We start from the raw sequence: 14,147 nt of genomic DNA, 5'->3' as shown, positions 1-14,147 counted from the left end.
GGCCCACCTGGTGTTAAACGGTCACCGAACCCCATAGACATCTACAACGTAAATGCCACCTACCGTAACAACTTCCCTTTGCCTTGTCATGAGTTCTGTCTCATGCGAGGTTTGGACGTTGGTTGTTGAGCAACAGGAGGTTTTAGTCAGTTCGACTATGACATACCCCGCCCAGTATCCCCAGAAAAGGGCGGAAGTCCGGCGATTTCCTCCTGACCAAAAAAAAAAAAACCGTAACAACTTACCTAACGGCTGCCTCACCTTTCAAACCGAAACGCATTAATGCTTCACGGTAGAAATAGGCAGGGTGGTGGTACCTACCCGTGCGGACTCACAAGAGATCCTGCCACCAGTAAATATTACTAGCAATATCTACCACCAGTATCTAAGCAATAAATAATAAAATATACAACTTTATCTGATTTTAAATGAATTTTAGAACCTATCGACAATAGACCTGGCATAAGATTCATAGAAACATCAACAACGTAAAAGCCGCCACACACTTTGAGACATGAGTGCTAAGTATCAGTTTTATAGTACAACACAACGGCTACCCCACCCTTCGAAGCAAAACGGATTACTGCTTCACAATCTATACTAATATTATAAAGAGGAAAGATTTGTTTGTTTGTATTGAATAGGCTCCGAAACTACTGAACCGATTTGAAAAATTCTTTCAGTGTTTAGAAGCTACACTATTCCCGAATCACATAGGTTATACTTTTTTTTTTTAAAATTAGGGATCCCTACTAAAACTCCAATAACGTAACCCAAAGTGTATAAAAATTACTTAACATATTCTTTAAGCCGCGTGCCCTGCGAAAATTATTGATGATAGAATAAAATAATGTACTACGACTTTGTAGAATACATTATTTACAAAAAGTGTCGCGCATATGTCTAACTATTATAGTTATGCCGCAATAAGTGTTCCTTTATTTAAAAAAATAAAACAACGTCAAATATCGTTGAAATTTTCGTTAAAGACCCGAGCGAAGCCGTAGCGGGCCGCTAGTAAAAAATAAACAGAGTGGTCGTACTGTCTCACAACACGCTCTAGACCACCAGCAAAATTATCCCATTTAGCCTTTATTTTCCCATTTAACAACAAAAACGTCCTAGTTCCCTAATACTTAGGAAGGAAGTAATTCGAAATGATTATCAATACAGATTCGACCGACCCAGGGGAAATAGGCGGGCGAGCATCAAATATGTATGATGCATGATTTATCGCCGGTGCACCGGGTTTTAGTACTGAAACTGATCATAATTTGACTGCTAGGTTCTCTCGAGAAAAGCTACGCTGCTTCTGAACAAATCACAATAGGCTAACTCTAATTTAGCAGATAAATTATCCCTGCTGGCTTTAAAACTGAGATAGCTTTTATAATTTCCAATAAGGTCGAGTTCAGAAAAAGAAAAAATTCTCAATTCGATGTAGTTTGTTTTTTTACAAATGTATTAGAAATTTCTTACTTTTCTAAGTGAATCGATTTTGATATTTCTTTTTTTTTATTTTCAATACTGGTAAGTACTTTTCGTGTGGTCCTTATTTTATAAAGATCTGAGTAGGAGTTAAGGGTATGTGTGGTGTATTTGACACACATACCTAACTATGTATACTCTATGTTTATTGTCAAAATTTTGTTGCTTATAGTCTGTGGTCAAATTGAGAATAGGTTAATATTGTTTATTTGTCTATAGTGTAGTCTTGACGAAATCAGTGATAATAGAAGTATAATAGTCTTTGACAATAGAACCATAATAATGTTCAAGCTTATAATTTTAATTAATTATAGTCGAAATTCGACTACTGCGGGACCACTAGTTGTAATAATAAGGCATCGTAGACTTTGAAAATAGTACACGCTTGGAAAACAAACCAATCAAATAGAATGACGATTGGCGCCAATGAGCTGCCCACTGAGTTTCTCGCCGGATCTTCTCAGTGGGTCGCGTTTCCGATCCGGTGGTAGATTCTGCGAAGCACTGCTCTTGCTAGGGCCAGTGTTAGCATCACTCCGGTTTCAGCCCCGTGAGCTCACCTACTAGTTAAGGTTACGCTGAAATAACCTCTCGAGGCTAAAAGAAAAAAAAACCAATAGTGATTATTTCATACGACATTTTCCCTACGCAGTGACAGTAATAGTTAGATAATTCTAGATGATAATCATGGCTGGGTCAGAGCCGGCTCGAGGGAAATCATCGTGGGAGCACTAAATATGTATGCCGCATGATTTATCTCCGTTGCGCGCTGGATTCAGGGGAGAACCGATTTTAATTTGACGCCAATACGTATCGGCAGTTGAAACAATAAACAAATAATAATAATTATTAATAATACGTACTTAATAAATGTTCACGATTGACTTCCACGGTGAAGGAATAACATCGTGTAATAAAAATCAAAGCCGCGAAATTATAATTTGCGTTATTACTGGTGGTAGGACCTGTTGTGAGTCCGCACGGGTAGGTACCACAACCCTGCCTATTTCTGCAGTAATGCGTTTCGGTTCGAAGGGTGGGGCAGCCGTTGTTTTTATTTCAGTTTTTTTTTTTTTTTCTTCTGTTTTTTAGTTAGCGCTTAATGTAATTCAATAAAAAAATATCTTCGGCCCAGGACCAGAAGTCTAGCGGGAGCGTGCTTGTTATCCCGGCTATCTTTGCGTAATTTTACTGCTAACGAAATTACTACTAACTAGAGGTCCCGCAGTAGTCGAAATTCGACTATAATTAATTGGAATTGTAAGTTTGTACACTATTATGATTGTATTTTATACTTTTATAATCACAAATTTCGCCAAGACTACACTATAAAAAATATTAACAAATGACTTTTTGGCGGGAACGCGAGGAGTGAAGTTGTGTGATTTGTTTTATTTTGTCTATTTAGTGTTTCTTCAGGTTTAAATGTGTAATAATGGTGGTTTATTAACCGTTTAATATCTGTGAAAGTGCACAAATGTGGGAAAATGAAACAAAGCTGCTGGACGTAACTTCTCGGGTTCCTCCAAAAAGTCCACTGAAAAAATCTCAGTAAATGACCACCATTTTACTGCGATTATATTTCATCCCATATCATTTCGCTTCATTAAATTTCATCCCAGTTGATTAATGTCTCAAATTAATCATCTTCATTTCATTTCACTCCATATTATCATTTTTCATAAAATTAAGAATTTAAAGTAAAATAAGACATGACTTAAAGGTCTTAGTTACCAGGTCATAAAATCTCTTAAAAAAAAAAAAAAAAACAATCAATATTTAATCTCAATTTGACAACAGACGTCAAGAACAAAAGTTTGACAATAAATAGTATGCATGCGTGTGTGCGTCAAATACATGGTATGTAGTGTGTGTAATGTTTTCTTTATTGATTTAATGTATCTTTTATGCATTATTTTAAAAAAATATTAGTATTGTGCACTGCTTCTCTATATTCTCTTTAAGTGTGGAAAATTTCATACTCCTCCGTCCGCGCAATTTTCGTAAAAAGGGATACAAAGTTTTTGCTTCACGTATTAATATATAGATAAACAAAATCATATCTAATTATGTATACTAATATGCAAATGAATCTTATTTTTCCTTACTTTAATTTCGGGACAGAAATTACATGACGGTAATTCTGAGTTTTCCCTTTTTTATTACCTAAATAAACAGACAGAGAGTATCACTTAGTGTTAAGTGGTTACTATAGCTCATTTACATAAGCTATGTATGGGCTAACAGCTAAGCCGCTTGCTACCGAAATATCCGTACCTACAATCAGTACTGAAGATAGTAATTATAAATAAATTTGTAGAAACAACTGAGAATTTAATAATCTTTTTTTTTTATTGCTTACATGGGTGGACGAGCTCACAGCCAACCTGGTGTTAAGTGGTTACTGGAGCCCATAGACATCTACAACGTTAATGCGCCAATCCCTTGAGATATGTGTTCTAAGGTCTCAGTATACTTATAGTTATAGCGGCTGCCCTACTCTTCAAGCCGAAACGCATTACTGCTTCACGGCAGAAATAGGCAGGGCGGTGGTACCTACCCGTGCGGACAAGAGGCTCACAAGAGGTCCTACCACTAGTAATTACGCAAATTATAATTTTGCGGGTTTGATTTTTATTAAACGATGTTATTCCTTCACCGTGGAAGTCAATCATGAACATTTGTTAAGTACGTATGTCATTATAAAAACTTCGACCACGCCACGACGCCTTCAAAACTTTACTCAACTATAGACTTACTGTTAACGCGAGTTCTAAGGTCTCAATATAGTTACAACGGCTGCTCCGCCCTTCAAACCGAAACGCATTACTGCTTCACGGCAGGAACAGCCAAAGCGGTGGTACCTACCCGTACGGACTTACAAGAGGTCCTACCACCAGTAATATCCCAATAAGTCAGAAAACCACTTAAACTCTTCTACTAAATTAACATTATAATTTATACTTTACATTTAAATCAGAGCTTTAAAAACATCATTATTCTACCATTCGTGAAATTATCCAAATTTATTACTGAATCACGAATAATGTTCGTCCCTATTTAATAACACGGTTTTCGCCCAGAATTGAACAGATCTGATTTCCTTTGTACTGATTGAATTATATATTATTACTAGCTGACCCGGCAAACATTGTTTTGCCATATATAAGATTTCTAGGGAATTTCCAGTGTAGAAAAAAAAACTAACTTATTGTAAGTGTGTAAGGATGTGGTAAATGAGTGAAAGAGGTATGTAGTGCTGTGAACGATAAGGGAATATATAATAAAAATAACAAAACCTCATTCAACCACATAATACCTCATTATAACAAAAAAAATAATGTCCAAATAAAAAAAATATGTTAGGGGTGGACAACCCTAATCACTTAGGGGTATAAAAAATAGATAGTAGCCGATTCTCAGGCTTACTGAATATGCATAAAAAATTTCATGAGAATCGGTCAAGCGGTTTCGGAGGAGTATGGGAACGAACATTGTGACACGAGAATTTTATATATTAGATGTTTCAATTCTTGACATCTCATTCTCTCGTTCTTCGTTTTGTGAAACATCTTTTTTAAATCATCTAGTTTGAGAATCGTCTAGTTTAAAAGTCGTCGTGGCCTAAAGGATAAGACGTCCGGTGCATTCGTGTTGAGCGATGCACCGGTGTTCGAATCCCGCAGGCGGGTACCAATTTTTCTTATGAAATACGTACTCAGCAAATGTTCGCGATTGACTTCCACGGTGAAGGATCGTGTAATAAAAATGAAACCCGCAAAATTATAATTTGCGTAATTACTGGTGATAGGACCTCTTGTGGGTCCGCGCGGGTAGGTATCACCACCTTGCCTATTTCTGCCGTGAAGCAGTAATACGTTTCGATTTGAAGGGTGAGGCAGCCGTTGTAACTATAGTGAGACCTTAGAACTTATATCTCAAGGTGGGTGGCGCATTTACGTTGTAGATGTCTATGGGCTCCAGTAACCACTTAACACCAGGTGGACTGTGAGCTCGTCCAGCCATCTAAGCAATAAAAAATAAATAAAAAATCGGTCGTCGGAAATATAGACATTGCATATTATTATGTAGTAGTTTATAGTAAAGTAGTATACGCAGACTATTTATAGGGCCCATACGCCAATGAGGAATCACCGTAAGTTTAGGGGTTAACTTATAGAATTGAGATAAAAATTTGCCTCTAACTTTCTTATTCTTTCTCTTATCCCATTATGGGGTCGACGCAACATATCCTCTTTTTCCATTCAGGTCTATCATACATCATCTCTGCACTGAAACCCTTCCTTATCCACCTTTGCTTATCCTCTGTCACACAGTCGATCCAAGTAATTTTAGCGCGTCCTTTTTCCGTACCTCTTCACTGGTTGCCTAAGAAGCTATTACAGCTTCTCGCGAATAGGTGGGAGAGCTCACGGGCTCAACCTGAGAGAATTTGCTAACACTAGTCCTTGGCCTAGCCGATGGAGGCGCGTAGACGCCATCACACTTACCACTCAGCCTTCTTGAAGAGCGGTGCCTCCGTCCTTTTTAAATCCTACCTAAGCTGATAGCCTTGAGAGGCTATTTCAGCGTAACCTTAACTAGTAGGTGAGCTCACGGGGCTCAAGCCTGACGACGTTGCTAAAACTAGCCCTAGCAAGAGCAGTGCTTCGTAGAATCTACCGCCGGATCGGAGAGAGAGAGAGAGAGAGAGAATACACTTTATTGCACACCAAAACACAATTTACATTCAAAAAAACAATCAAAAAACAGATAAATTTGTACAATAGGCGGTCTTATCGCTAAAAGCGATCTCTTCCAGACAACCGTATAATTTATAGAAATTCTGGAAAATATAAAAAAATATAGCAGGTATGTTGCGGTGTACTATAGATAATACATTATAGAAAATATATACATACAATAAACAAAATATATACCGTTTACATATAATATGAAATATATACTTATTATTATATACCAATATACATACTTACATACAATACATACTAATATACTTACATACACATAATACATCAACAGTATGGAAATAATAAATGATGATCGGAATCGTCATCCACTGAGAAAATCCGTCGAGAAACTCAGGGGGACTGTGTCTATGGGAGGAAACAATTAAGGCACTCCTTCGTCAAGTAAATGCATAGGTTTGTTGGGTACTATGTTTTGCAAAATTCTGAATTTGTTTAACTGAGTTACACTTTCACACTTTTAAAAAACATTCCGTCAGCGGCCCTCCTCCGTCATATATATTTCTTCTGTGCGTATGTTTGTCACTGAACTCCTCCTAAGCGGCTGGACCGATTTGAGTGAAATTTTCTGTGTACTTTCAGGTGGATTCGAGAATGGTTTAGGTTTACAAATCAGCCCGGCAGATGGCGCTGCAGTCGGTATCTAGGCTATCTTTCCTAGAAAGAATTTATATGGCAAAACAACGTTTGCCGGACTAGCTATGTGTATATGATGTGGGCAAGGTACATAGTAGACTTGCGCAAAACATCACTTGCCAATGTAATGTGATATGACATCACTTTTACAGACAGGTGATATTACTCGAAAACATTACACATCACTCTTAACATTACTCGGTGCGTTCAATAGATACTGTGACGACGAGTACATTGTATCTATACACCCGAATCATTACTTAAGTGATGTGTTCATACACATCACTTAAGTAATGATTCGGGTGTGTCATTACAGTAGTGTATTACAATACAAAGTATGAACTTTGTATTGCAATAGACTGTTATATTACTTGACAGAGATTGACTTACTTAATAATATAATAATTTTATTTTTTACTTAATATAATTTATTGTGGGATGAACGGATTTCATATGGCGACTTAGACTGCAAATTGAGCTCGACAATAATGTTAATATACGAGAGCAGTAGATGCATTGTTTTGGCGCGATATCCTCAAAGTGCATCCAAGGAGGACTGTACTTTCATTTAGACGCCGTTCTTTCTTTCACTTATTAAACACGCATTAAAACAAATAATAAAACTATCTTCATACAAGTGCTTAAGTAATTCAAACACAGAAATTAATATGAAATATTACTAAACAATTACGAGCGACTAGCGATTTTACAAAAGTTGCGAATTAAAAATTAAGTAACTACTTGCGGGGAACTACTGGCTGGCCGCATGAAAAATATAAACACAAATACCTATATTAAAATTCAGACGTACCATAGGTATAAAAATGTACCTAGCGGCCAGGCATACGGTTCAAAATCACTAGGAATAATTCCGTGTCGCTTGCTCATTTATTTTGGTCGATCGGTCTGTCTCGCTCGCTCGGTTCCGTTCGTGTATTAAGCAATATTACACGACAAAGAAAGAAACATATTGGGTGATAGTGTGATGTTTGTTTCCTTCGCGTAATGTGTGATGTTGCATTACATCGTAGAGTAATATTACCGGAGTAATATCACTCGCATTACTTACACATGTCTAGTACATAGCGTTTTTACATTTCCTGACGTAATAGCGTTCGTAATTTCTGACGATTTGGCTGCGCGTGAATTGCAAGTCCGTTCTATTTTACTCTTTGATTTGTGCCTTTAGTTTAACGTTTGTTTGAGAGCTTCGAACATACGATCTGAGTGTAAATAAATCTCATTGTTCAAGATTGCTTACTTAAGATCCCCTTTCGGAGATAATTGTTATTTTTTATACGAACTTAACGTAATGTGTTCACGCATGACCTCCACGTTGAAAGAATAACATCGTGTAATAAAATTCAAACTCGCTAAAATTATAATTTACGTAATTATTGGTGGTAGGGCGTCTTGTGAGCCCGGAAAGGTAGGTACTGACACCCTGACCATTTCAGCGGCGAAGCAATGATGACGTTCCGATTTGAAGGGTCGGGCAGTCGTTGTACTATATAACTGGGACTTGGAACTCGTATCTGAAGGTGGGTGTCGACATTTACGTTTGTTGATGTCCATGGGCCCCAAAGCTACTTAACACGAGACGTCCGTGGGCTCGTTTACCTGTACAAATAAAAAAAAAACATTTTTTTCGTCGGGTAAGTACGTATTTTTAACTACCCACACCTTTCAATCACCCTTATTACATCCCTTGCATTCCGTGTCACGAAATCAGCTTACAAATCCTAGTCCACCGATAGTCAATGGGCGCTAATAAGACCCTTACACTCAAACTAGACAGACCTTTGATTCCTACTACATTCGTTAGCGTATTTTTCAATACGCGACGGCTTTAGGGCTCTCAAAGATTTGATTTCCAATGGAAATTTCGTTTCGTATTTCCCCCCATCTTTTCAGCGCGATCAATGGCTTTCGGATCGTGCCAGTCCGTCTTTCTTGAAAAGGAGGCGATTGTGAGTATCGCAGTGAACAAGAATTAATACGGAACTATGAAAAGCTAGTTCGGTTTGTGTAGAGTCTATACGTTTTTTGATTTAATCTCTCATCTCGACAAAGAGCATCTTAGTCGTTTGTAATCACCAAAACTATGATGTTTTCGATACGTGACAAATAATATCCTCATCGCCTCCTTTCCTCACTGCTGAGGATCGTGACCATCATATTTCAACAGGATTTTACTTCTTGTAATGTCCTTCCAGCGCCTCCGATGAAGGGCTGAAATAATATAGTGACAATAAAAAAGGCGAAATCAAACCGTAAAAATACTTGCAATCTCTTTATACTTAGTCTGGCCATAAATACTGTAACAATTAAAAATAAACAAAATATTAAATTTGAATTTGGAATCTGTCATTTTTATATTTGAGTTCATTGAGTTTTCTCATTTTGGCGCCAATACATTGTACAATATTTTGCAATATTAAAATGGAGTGGGGAGATAAAGAGAACCGAATCGCTGTGATTGCATTACACAAAGCAGGTATGGAGCCAAATGCAATTTATAAAACTCTCCATACGCTTGGTATTAGTAAAATGTTTGTGTACCGGGCTATTAGTAGGTGCAATGAGACCTCCTCTCTTTGTGACAGAAAAAGATCTGGCCGTCCACGTAGTGTTCGTACGAAAAAGGTGGTCAAAGCAGTAAGGGAAAGAATTCGAAGAAATCCTGTCCGAAAGCAAAAGATTTTATCTCGGGAGATGAAGATAGCACCTAGAACCATGTCGCGTATTTTAAAAGATGACTTAGGACTTGCAGCCTATAAGAGACGTACTGGTCATTTCTTAACTGATAATTTAAAAGAGAATAGGATGGTAAAATCGAAACAACTACTGAAGCGGTACGCAAAGGGAGGTCATAGAAAAATGTTGTAAACGGATGAGAATTTTTTTACAATTGAGCAACATTTTAACAAACAAAATGACCGTATTTATGCTCAAAGCTCTAAGAAAGCTTCCCAATTAGTCGACAGAGTGCAACGTGGGCACTATCCGACTTCAGTGATGGTTGGGTGGGGTATTAGCTATGAAGGAGTGACTGAGCCATACTTTTGTGAAAAAGGTATCAAAACATCGGCACAAGTGTATCAAGATACCATTCTTGAGAAAGTAGTGAAGCCCCTTAACAACACCATGTTCAATTATCAAGAATGGTCCTTCCAGCAAGACTCGGCGCTAGGTCATAAAGCTCGGTCTACGCAGTCTTGGTTGGAAACGAACGTTTCGGACTTCATCAGAGCTGAAGACTGGCCGTCGTCTAGTCCCGATCTTTATACGCTGGATTATGATTTATGGTCAGTTATAGAGAGTACGGCTTGCTCTAAACGCCAAAATAATTTGGAGTCCCTAAAACAATCCGTACGATTGGCAGTGAAAAAATTTCCCATGGAAAGAGTGCGTGCTTCTATTGATAACTGGCCTCATCGTTAAAAGGACTGTATTGCAGCCAATGGAGACCACTTCGAATAAGCTTTTTATACTTTAAATTGTTTTATATTTATGTATTAAACTAACACATTGTAAAAGTAATAAATGTTATTTGCAACAGATTTTTTTTCCTTTGTAATATACCTATATTATCCTTTGCATTTCTCATTTTACGAATTCCTAAAAAAATTGTGATAGACTATTTTTAGTTTTAGCCGCATTTACGTCTTCAAAAGGCTTATATGTACATCTATACTTCTATACTCATATTATAAAGAGGAAAGATTTGTTTGTTTGTTTGTTTTGAATAGGCTCCGAAACTTCTAAACCGATTTGAAAATTTTTTTCACTCTTTGGAGGCTACACTATTCCCGAGTGATATAGGCTATAATATTTTTTGAAAAAAATTAGGGATCCTTACTAAAACTCCAATAATGTAACCCAATGTGTAAAAAAATTACCTAAAATATTATTTACATCTCGTGCCCTGTAAAAACTATTGATGATAGAATAAAATAATGTACTACGACTTTGTAGAACACATTATTAGTTACTAAAAGTGTCACGACAGCATATGTCTAACTATTATAGTTATGCCGCAATAAGTGTTCTTTTATTTAAAAAAATAAAACAACGTCAAATATCGTTGAAATTTTTGTTAAAGATCCGAGCGGAGCCGGAGGGAGCCGCTATAAGTGATATTTAGATTAGATTGTTCTTTTTAATTTTTTATTTATTCCCCTGTAGGCAGACAAGCCTATACATACCCAGCCTATTTCTGCCGTGAAGCAGTAATGAGTTTCGGTTTGAAGGGTGGGGCAGCCGTTGTAACTATACTGAGACCTTAGAACTTAAATCTCAAGGTCTTTTGTCTATAGGCTCCGGTAACCACTTAACACTAAACAGGACGTGAGCTTGTTCATCTAATCAATTAAAAAAATAAACTACCCTAATTGTTGGTAAATAAGTTTGATACTGAAGATTAAGTGACGCCGATAAGCTTAATAGACCAAGGTAGAAGCCTTTAAAAATAATAATAATTGGAAAAAAAAAATAGCAGGATGAAACTCATTAGAAAAGAAGGACAATATTATAAAAATGGAAGGAAATCATTTTTATAATATTCCCCTCCTTTTCTAATGGGTTTCATCCTACTATAATTTTTTTTGGTTTTAAAAATTATCGACACTGGTCTATAATGCGAAACTATTGAAGATATTAAACCCAGTAAACAATAGCACTCAAAATAAATATGTGTAGCATCCAGTAATTTACCCGAAGTTATAATTAGGATGAATAATGAGGTTAGCCCAACATCCCTTCCGGACGACCTCCGGATGTGGTCACACACACAAAATACGTAAATACAAAATCTTTGTTACAGATACCAAGAAAGCCATTGCTATATTAAACATACCTATTGTACCAATATAAGTGAAAATTACAATTATAATTATAAATACGCCACCTGGTTTTTTTGTTATTGCTTAGACGGGTGGACGATGTCACAGCCCACCGGTGTTAAGTGGTTACTAGAGCCCATAGACATCTACAACGTAAATGCGTCACCCACCTTGAGATATAAGTTCTAAGATCTCAGTATAGTTACAACGGCTGCCTCACCCTTCAAACCGAAACGCATTACTGCTTCACGGCAAAAATAGGCGGGATGGTGGTACCCACCCGCGCGGACTCACAAGAGGTCCTACCACGAGTAATTACGCAAATTAAAATTTGCAGGTTTAATTTTTATTACACGATGTTATTCCTTCACCGTGGAAGTCAATCGTGAACATTTGTTAAGTACGTATTTCATTAGAAAAATTGGTACCCGCCTGCGGGATTCGAACACAGGTGGATCACTCAACACAAATGCACCGGACGGCCACGACGACTTGTTTCTAAATAATTGCTAACTGAACATCTCAGAATTGTCATTGGTAAGACGTATTGTTGACTAGCATGAATAGGTATCCAAGCCGCATGAATCTACCCCGAAGCAATCGTGCCTTATAGTTCGAAGTGCGACACAATCTCGATACAATATACACAACTAATATATCCGTCCCGTGTCCCATGGTGGTCGATGGTGGCATTAACGTTTTTTTATTGCCTAGATGGATGGACGAGCTCACACCCCACCTGGTGTTAAGTGGTTACTACAGCCCATAGACATCTACAACGTAAATGCGCCACCCACCTTGAGATATAAGTTCTAAGATCTCAGTATAGCTAACACGGCTGCCCTACCCTTCAGACCGAAACGCGTTACTACTTCACGGCAGAAATAGGCAGGGCGGTGTACCTACCCGCGCGGACCCACAAGAGGTCCTGCCACCAGTAATTACGCAAATTATAATATTTATGTCATAAACCAGCTGTTCAGATCACTTAACCCAGACATTTTATACTATATGAATGACCAGTAATATTGCGTTTGAGCCCACATAGTTTGGTACAGCGACCCAGCCAAGTGTGACGATTGAGTAGTAATGCGTGAACTGAGACTAAGACCTCATGTCTCACGGCTTAAGCCGGCGGTCACGTTGTCTATATTCTTCGGTAGCCACCAAGCCCCACTGGTTTTAAAAATCGTCGTGGCGTAAAAGATAAGACGCCCGCTGCATTCTTATCTAGCGATGCAATGATGTTCGAATCCCGCAGGCATGTACGATCGTTTTCTAATGAAATACGTACTGGATGAATATTCGCGATCAACTTACACGGTGAAGGAATAACATCGCGTAATAAAAATCAATATCGGAAAATTACAATTTGCGTAATTACTGGTTGTGGGACGTCTGTGACTTCTTAGACCTTATGTCTCAAGGTGGTGGCGGTGAGCTGTAAACATTTTCAACCGTATAGGTTTTCTTTTTTTTTAAAAACACTTAAGGCGAAATCTCTACTCGGGTACAATATTTGAGAGAGAATGCGTGAAATACAATATATCGTCGGAAGCTAAATCTTAATTTACATTGAAAATCAGTCACAGAATAATTTGTAACAGAAAAATGATTGGTTTGTACAATAGACGGTCATATTACTAAGACAATCTCTTCCAAACATGAAAATTCTGTAAACACACATTAAGTATGTAGATACATATATATTCAAAATGTATATACATACTATAAATATTAATATTTTATTCAATATAAAAACTTACCGAATAATTTTAGGGCAGGGATAATGTTTAAAAGTCCCGAAAACAATTCACGACACAAAACTATATTCAAGTGCCGGCGACGATGTTCCAAATAAAAAACATCGTCCGTAAAAAAGTATCGCAGCGTTCGTGAAGCAAAAATAGGAAAGCACCCTCTTCGGGTGGCTGCCCGACCGACACTGGAGGGAGGCTGGAAACTGCAAATGATAGGGAGAGCCCAGAGTTTGAAATTGAATGTACACGTTAATACAGAATAGCGGTTTAAATTAATTTTGAATTTGTGTTTATTGACCAGAATAAGGCAAGCAAGCGATATAGCAAAAAACATATCGCCTTTTCGCATTAAAAGTGTACTATTTCCAAAAATGTTCGAATGTTTACTGGTGGTAGGACCTCTTGTGAGTCCGCGCGGGTAGGTACCACCGCCCTGCCTATTTCTGCCGTGAAGCAGTAATGCGTTTCGTTTTGATGGGTGGGGCATCCGTTGTAACTATACTGAGATCTTAGAACTTATATCTCAAGGTGGGTGGCGCATTTACGTTGTAGATGTCCATGGGCTCCAGTAACCACTTAACACCAGGTGGGCTGTGAGCTCGTCCACCCATCTAAGCAATAAAAAAAAAAAAAAAAGTTGAGTTAATATG

The 14,147-nt window shown here is 37.6% G+C and overlaps 1 protein-coding gene across 1 annotated transcript in view; it reads right to left on the bottom strand.

Moving 5' to 3' along the window:
* The window catches only part of LOC101736431 (cell adhesion molecule Dscam2), a 137,337-nt gene extending 123,660 nt beyond the window's left edge, over positions 1-13,677 (bottom strand). The window contains exon 1 of the mRNA XM_012697694.4: positions 13,504-13,677. The gene's annotated coding sequence lies outside the window, so the exon portion shown is untranslated. The remainder of the gene's footprint in view (positions 1-13,503) is intronic.
* Between the last annotated feature and the right edge of the window lie 470 nt (positions 13,678-14,147).

This window comes from Bombyx mori, chromosome 28, assembly GCF_030269925.1.
Source record: "Bombyx mori chromosome 28, ASM3026992v2".
Taxonomy (NCBI): Eukaryota; Metazoa; Arthropoda; class Insecta; order Lepidoptera; family Bombycidae; genus Bombyx; species Bombyx mori.
Note: the sequence above shows the minus strand (reverse complement) of the source record. Positions and strands in the feature narration are given on the sequence as shown.